Genomic DNA, 8,337 nt, shown 5'->3' on the forward strand with positions numbered 1-8,337 from the left:
CGTTTATCGTCATGTGCGAGGCTTTCCTCTGCGTCCGCCCTCATTTCAGCCTCTGGCTCAAGACCTTCAACGTCAAGCCCAAGGTGGTGCGCGGCAGCCAGGCGGAGTGCGGAGGCGCCATGGCGGGCAAGATGGCCAACGTCCTATGGTTTGAGGGCTCTTTTGTGGAGACCCTAAAGGGGTGGCAATCCGGGTGGTTTTACATCACCGAGCCACGCGATCCGAAATGGACCGCAGCCCCCGAGTTCCGATCCGGACCCCCCACGCGGCCTATGTCCTGGAAAGAGACGGGCCTGTCATGGGGTGACGAAAAAGAGGTGACCGGATTGCAAACATGCATCTAGTCCCTGGTGAACAAGCCAATCCGGCTTGTTAATGTAATCCAGGTTATGCTCGTCCGCCGGATCCTCCCGTGCCAACAACGGGATTTTAATCTGTGGGAGTTCGACCCAACGCGGCACCAAACCCTTAGCAGGCTCTTCGACACGACGTACGAAGATGCCTGGAAGGTGCTATTCAAGGGCGCCGAGGCTCCCGCATCCGCTTCCGAGGACCGCGGATACAGCTCGTAGCGTCACGCTAGCGAGGTAAGCTATCTTCACCTTTTACAGGATGTTAAGCTTTCTTCATAGTTTGACTCTATGCGGGATCTAAACTCCCGTACCTTTGACAGGCTTGGCGGGCGATATCCGGACCGATTAACTGTTCGGCTCCGCTGCCCGAAGACCCAGCCCCAGCTCTACTAGTGAAGCTGCTAGTTCCGACACCTTATGTGGTGCCAGAGAAGAAGGCCAAGAAGAAGAAGACCACGGGGACTCGAAAGAGTGCTCGTAACGTGGTGGTGTCGGACTCGTCATCCGACGAGTCCGAGACGCCCTCTTCCTATGAAAACGAGGAGGAAGAAGAAAACTCTCCCCCCCCCAGCGGAGGGAGGAGAGAAGAGGAAGGCCGCCCCAACGGGGGAGGCCGAGGGGTCTAGGAAAAGGATGACCCCTCCGCCGGACTACTACCCCGACACCGAAGAGGGCGAAGAGGAGTGGCCAAACAGGGCCAAGCGTCCGGCGAAATCGTAAGTTTGGACATCAGAGTAACTCATGATGTTCCTTTGTTGCATAGCTTTCCCTAATGTCAAACGTAATTATGCAGCCTGCCCCGGGCCGAATTCAACGAATCGTCGGGCGGCTCCCTGGACTCATCGGACGTGAACTCAGTTTCGCCCGTTGTCTCCCCCCGCACTGCAGACGACGCCGAAGTGGCATCGTGACAAGCTCCGGGGCAGGAGGAGGTGGTCCCGGAGGAGCCGCAAGGCAACTTCCCGGACTCCAGGAGTGAAGGGGATAAGGCCCCCAGGGCTCCAAGTCCGGCTTTGTGCCGTACACCGCGCCGGAATCTTCCACAGTTCCGGACCGCGGTAGGCGAACTCCTTCCAAGAGGAGCAAGCCTTCTGAGCCGGCGGCCTCCGTCCAACCGGAGGTGCCGGACAATCTGCTGGAGGTGCTTGACGGGCCCTCTATCGACGAGGGGCACCGTACTATTATGAGTACGGTGATCCAGAAGGTACAGTCCGCCAAGAGCGGACTGACTGAAGCTTGTGCTAGCCTTCTAATAGGCTTTGAGGTCAGTAAAAATATGTAAAAATATTACCGCATAGACAGTAGCCCCTAATGCTCTGTTTGGCGTTCAGAAAGAAAAGCCGAATAGAGGATCTATTAAATTTCGCAGGAGTCTAACAAAAAAGAGTCAATATGCGAATGCAGGCTTCGCTGCTATCCACTGCCGCACTGACTGCGGAGGTGGGTGTCCTGAAGCAGGACCTCGAGCGGACCGAGCGAGAGCTCGGCCTTGCCAAGCGGCGGCTTGAGGAAAGAGAAGGTAAGAAATACCTTACAGAAAAGTGCCTATAAAAAGGCGTGATTGCAAAAAAAATTAACAGGATTGTACTGCTTATTGTAGGGGCCACGACCGAGGAGGCGACCCTTAAGTAGGCGCTGTCTGAGGCCGAAAAGAAAACGGCCGCGGAGCGCACCGAGTGAGACAGACTTGGGGCTCAGGTCGGCGAGGTGCAGCAAGAGCTTCAGGCTCTCATGAAAAAACATGAGAGTTCGGAGCTTGAGTCAAAGGCACAAGCATCCAAGCTCGCGACGGCCCTTGAGACTGCCAAGTCTGCCAAGGCCGAAGCCCAAAAGGCCCTCCAAGAGTTGGAGGAGATGAGGAAGATAGCAGCGGGTAAGGCATTCTTCATGCAAAGCAGAAATATAAAAGTAAACTACTTGTTACTTACTCGAATCCGGCCCGATGCCGCGGGCGTATCCCCGCGGTGTATCCGATGCTGCCGCATTCTACCGAGCTGAAGAGGGCAGCTCGACAGAGAAGGTGTTCTGGTCTCAGTATTCTGAGGCCGGATACCCTGTGCCTTTGAGCGACCAGCTGAAACAGCTGGTCGAGCTCCACAAGGCGGCCGAACAGGCCATGAAGGGCTTCATAGTTCGGCTGTGGCCCGAAGAGGCCCTGCCTAGGAGCTATTTTGGGCTGGTGCGGCGGCTGGTGGAGGCCTGTCCGAGGCTCGAGGTCATCAAGCGCTCCGTCTGCATCGAAGGTGCCCGTCGGGCCCTTGCCCGTGCAAAGGCGCACTGGGGTAAGCTGGACGGTGAGAAGCTTGTGAAGGACGGGTCGCCGCCGGGGAAGGAGCATCGCAAGCCCGAGAACTACTACAAGGATGTTCTTGCAGGTGCCCGCCTTGTGGCAGATGAATGTAGCAAGGATGTGATTTTTGAATGAACTCACTCATGTTTATCCTGTGCGCTGAAAACTTGTTCATATGCACTAAGCAATGCTTATTGAATTTAAAATATTACTTTCTGTGCGGCCGTTTATCAAAAAATTGAGAGATGGCCAGTCGTCGGCTTCTGCCCGCATGCCACTAGTGTTGGGGTGTTCGGGATAAACCTGCGCACTCTTTTTCCCATAGTTGGGTCCTTCGAGGGAGGCGCTCAGCACAACGAACCAGGCAATCGGACTATAATGCTTGAACACTCTCACTTAGCCATAGAACTCTATAATTTTAAATTTCGGCGAAGCCCCTAGTTCGGAAGACCGAGTTTGGGGCGCTATCCACGCCTTGGCCGGACAAAGCCAGCTCCTCGCTCGAAGCGGCATAAGTCTTTAGGGACTCGAAAAACCTCTCGAATAGCGACCGGTCTCTCGCCTCATCATGACAGTCAGTTTTAGCTTTCTCCACTGAGGTGCTTAACCCAGCTGAACCGGGGCACAATCGTAGTGGTTCTCCTAGTGCTACCTTAGCCGATAGAGCGGAACGTAAGGCACCAAAACATAGGAGCCGGGCAAACCCAACTATTGACCCAAATCATGATTCGGAGCCAATGCATATAGTGCTATAAGTTCGGGGTGCCGCACTTGTAAAAGTGTACGGACTTCTCACACCATTATGAGGGGTACTGAAGCCCCTGGCGTGTTTGCCGTACCATGGTGTACGGGTGCAATCATGTCATTTAATAAACATATATGTGCAAAGAGGATAATGCAAAAAATAGACAAGAAGCTAAGCATTGTTTATAGAGAGGCTATTTATCAAAGCCGAACGATACAAATAGTGCGGTAAGCAAAAGATATTGGACTATTTAGTATGTCCTGACCAGGGGCAGGCCGCGGAATTGTATTTAAAACAGGTATACCGCTCGTAATAGAGACCACCTGGGGGTTCCATAATGCGGCATGGCTTGTCTGCCTCCCTGGATCTTGCATCGTTTGTGCGGCAGTCGAATTGCCGAACAGGTCGTCCGAAGTATGGAGTCCTGAAAGTAAGAAAAAAATTAAAAAAAGAATCCGGCAGCCCCTAGTACGTTTTAAGCCGTATTTTGGGCGTGCCGTTATTGTGCCCCTTCCCCTGTGCCCATGGTATTTCAAGGGCGTAGTTATGTACGCGAGGTACTGGTTTCGCTATGTCGCGAAAGCTGGGGTTGGGGCCGCATTGCTACGCTTGCTCAGAGTGTGCCAGGCGGTCCTGCTGTGGGTTACTCCGGGCGCACTTGGCAGTGTCTGGCTTTTTAATGGCCGGACTGGAGAATTGCCTGAGAAGGCTACTTTGTACCTCCGCTGCGAGAGCCGCCGTATGCTCCTCCGTACGGAGGGAGCGTTCGGTGTTTCCATTGACCGTAATTACTCCTCGAGGGCCTGGCATCTTGAGCTTGAGATATGCGTAGTGCGGCACCGCATTGAACTTTGCGAATGCGGTTTGTCCGAGCAGGGTGTGATAGCCACTGCGAAACGGGACTATATCGAAGATTAACTCTTCGCTTCAGAAATTGTCCGGGGATCCGAAGACCACGTCAAGTGTTACTGAGCCTGTACAGTTGGCTTCTACACCTGGTATAACGCCTTTAAAGGTCGTTCTTGTGGGCTTAATCCTTGAGGGATCTATGCCCATTTTCCGCACTATATCCTGATAAAGCAGGTTCAGGCTACTGCCGCCGTCCATGAGGACTCTGGTGAGATGAAATTCTTCAATGATTTGGTCGAGAACCAATGCGGTGAAGCCGCCATGACGGATGCTAGTAGGATGGTCCCTTCGATCAAAAGTGATCGGGCAGGAGGAGCATGGGTTGAACTTTGGGGCGACTGGCTCCATCACGTATACATCCCGTAGCGCACGCTTCCGCTCCCTCTTGGGAATGTGGGTTGCGTATATCATGTTCACCGTCCACACTTGTGGGGGGAAAGCCCTTCTGTCCATTGTTGTTCGGCGGCTTGGGCTCCTCGTCGTCGCTGTGCAGCCCCTTGTCTCTGTTTTCAGCCCTTAACTTGCCTGCCTGCTTGAACACCCAACAATCCCTATTAGTGTGATTGGCTGGCCTTTCGGGGGTGCCATGTATCTGGCACAAGCGATCGAGTATTCGGTCCAAACTGGACGGGCCCTGAGTATTCTTTTTGAATGGCTTTTTCCGCTGACCGGATTTATAGACTTTGAATCCGGCATTGACTGCCGTGTCTTCATTGCTGTCCCTGTTAACGCGGCGTTTTTGCTTATTCCGACGTGTCCTGCCACTTTTGTCCTTGGTATCCAAATTACCAGGGTTCTTAAGTTGTTACTGCGAGCTAGCCAGCTGTCTTCTCCCACGCAAAAGCGGGTCATGAGTGTCGTGAGGGCTGCCATGGATTTCGGCTTTTCCTGTCCCAGGTGCCGGGCAAGCCACTCATCGCGGATGTTATGCTTGAAGGCTTCTAGGGCCTCTGCGTCTGGACAGTCGACTATCTGGTTTTTCTTTGTTAGGAACCGTGTCCAGAATTGTCTGGCCGATTCCTCTGGCTCCTGAATTATGTGGCTTAAGTCGTCGGCATCCGGCGGTCGCACGTAAGTGCCCTGGAAGTTGTCGAGGAATGCGACTTCCAGGTCCTCCCAAGAACCGATTGAGTCTGCTGGCAAGCTGTTAAGCCAATGCCGGGCCGGTCCTTTAAGTTTGAGCGGGAGGTATTTGGTGGCGTGTAGATCATCGCCGCGTGCCATGTGGATGTGAAGGAGATAATCCTCGATCCATACCACCGGATCTGTTGTGCCATCGTATGATTCGATGTTTACGGGTTTGAAACCCTCTGGGATTTTATGATCCATTACTTCATTCGTGAAGCATAGCGGGTGTGCGGCGCCTCTGTACTGGGCTATATCACGACGCAGCTCGGAAGAGCTATGTCTGTTGTGTTCGGCCCGGCCGGATTTATTGTATCTGGAGTGAAGATCATTGTCACATGCCGTAGGGCGCCTGCGCGATCCATAGATCGATATTGTTTGTCTTGCCTTATCCTCCAGTATGTCTCGCAGGTCGGGCGCATTTTTCCGTGCCTTAGTTGAGCGGTGTCGGGGCATGGCTTGGGTGGAGGGCCGAGAGGCCTCTCTGTCGCGGCCGCGAGGTGGCCGGTCTGCCATGTCATGCGCTGGTGATGTAGGTGCTTCCTCCTCTGATCGGGGTAGCGGCCGGCGCTTCGGGTAACTCTTGGAGGGGCATTCGAGTTCATACTCTTTGGCCACAAGGACTTCAGTCCATCTGTTAGCTAGCAAATCTTGAGGCTGCTTGCCGTGGCTAAAAGCCTGCGCTTAAAACGCTTTTGTTCGGCGGGGTCTGATGGTATGACGAATTCGTCGTCATCGAGGCTTGCCTCGTCTTCAGAGGGAGGCGTATAGTTATCATCCTCGACCTCTCGGTCTGCCGCTCTGTCATGAGGGCTGGCTTCTCCATCTTCCTGTGCCGAATCTTGCTGAGGTGGGTGTTCTTCGGCGCTATCCGGGGTAGTATAATCTCCCTTGCCGGAATCACCGTTTTTGTTTTGGCGGGATTTAGAGCGGCGCCGCTGACGCCGGCGCTTTGGCTGTTTCCTGGGGGCGTCATCCCCCACTGTTCCATCGCCATCTCCATCTTTTGGAGTATCCACCATATATATGTCATATGACGAGGTGGCCTTCCAGCGCCCTACAGGTGCTGGTTCCTGTTTGTCTCCTACATCGTCGTCCATGCCGTCGATGTCTTCGGAGCTGAAGTCAAGCATGTCGGTTAGATCGTCGACAGTGGCTACAAAGTGGGTGGTGGGTGGGCTTTGAATTTCCTCATCGCCCGTATCCCACCCTCGCTGACCGTAGTCCGGCCAGGGCTCTCCTGATAAAGAGAGAGACTTAAGAGAATTCAGGATGTCGCCAAAAGGAGAACGCTGAAAGATGTCTGCGCGGTGAACTCCATTATTGGCGCCCAATCGGATTCGATTGGCAGGGGCGCGGGGGGTTCGGAGTCCGGGGAGGAGTCCGGATCCTCGGAGTCACGGGTCATGTAGAGTGCGGGGCTAGCGTTCGGCTCGATCGCTTTTGGGATCGCAGCCCCCGAGCTGACGTCCAACCGCTCATCCTCGATTGGCGCAGTAGGCTCCGAGTTAGGGGTCAGAACCGATGCGTGTGCGGCCTCCAGGACACTGTCCGGGGGCAGAGCTAGATCATGCCTCTCGAGATAGGGCGGCGCGCTTGGCCGTGGCTCGAGTCCGTCGAAGATCAAGTCTCCGCAGATGTCAGCCGTGTAGTTTAAGCTTCCAAACCTGACTTGATGGCCAGGGGCGTAGCTTTCGATCTACTCCTGGTGGCCGAGCGAATTGGCCCGTAGAGCGAAGCCACCGAAGACGAAGATCTGTCCGGGGAGCAAAGTCTCACCCTGGACCGCATCATTGTTGATGATCAAAGGAGCCATCAGGCCTAAAGGTGACGACACAGAGGAACTCTCAATGAAAGCACCAATGTCGGTGTCAAAACCGGTGGATCTCGGGTAGTGGGTCCCGAACTGTGCGTCTAGGCCGGATGGTAACAGGAGGCAGGGAACACGATGTTTTACCCAGGTTCGGGCCCTCTTGATGGAGGTAAAACCCTACGTCCTACTTGATTAATATTGATGATATGGGTAGTACAAGAGTAGATCTACCACGAGATGAAGGAGGCTAAACCATAGAAGCTAGCATATGGTATGATTGTTGTATATGGAGTTGATTGCCTACGGACTACAACCCTCCGGTTTATATAGACACCGGATAGGGTTAGGGTTACACAGAGTCGGTTACAATGGTAGGAGATCTTGAATATCCGCATCGCCAAGCTTGCCTTCCACACCAAGGAAAGTCCCATCCGGACACGGGACGAAGTCTTCAATCTTGTATCTTCATAGTCCAGGAGTCCGGCTGAAGGTATAGTCCGGCAACCCGAACACCCCCAAATCCAAGACTCCCTCAATTACCGTCATCACACCGTCATGTTGATGAAACTCTCTCTCGACCTCAACTGGATCAAGAGTATGAGAGACGTCACCGAGCTGAACGTGTGCAGATCGCGGAGGTGTCGTACATTCGATACTTGATAGGTTGGATCACAAAGCCGTTCGACTACATCAACCGCGTTTCATAACGCTTCTGCTTTCGGTCTATGAGGGTACGTAGACATACTCTCCCCCTCTTGTTGCTATGCATATCCTAGATAGGTCTTGCGTGATCATAGGAAATTTTTTGAAATACTGCGTTCCCTAACATAACCGATAATTGTTGAAGAAGAAAGCTGGGATGCCTACCGGGGCATCCCCAAGCTTAGATGCTTGAGACTTCTTGAAATATTAACTTGGGATGCCTTGTGCATCCCCAATCTTGAGCTTTTGTGTCGCCTTAATTCCTCTCATATCACGGTTTTCCTAAATCTCAAAAGCTTCATCCACACAAAACTCAACAAGAACTCGTGAGATAAGTTAGTATAAACCAATGCAGAAACCTTATCATTCTCTACTGTAGAAAATCACTAAAATTATTATT

The sequence above is a fragment of the Triticum urartu genome, chromosome 2 (genome assembly GCF_003073215.2).
Source record: "Triticum urartu cultivar G1812 chromosome 2, Tu2.1, whole genome shotgun sequence".
Taxonomy (NCBI): domain Eukaryota; kingdom Viridiplantae; phylum Streptophyta; class Magnoliopsida; order Poales; family Poaceae; genus Triticum; species Triticum urartu.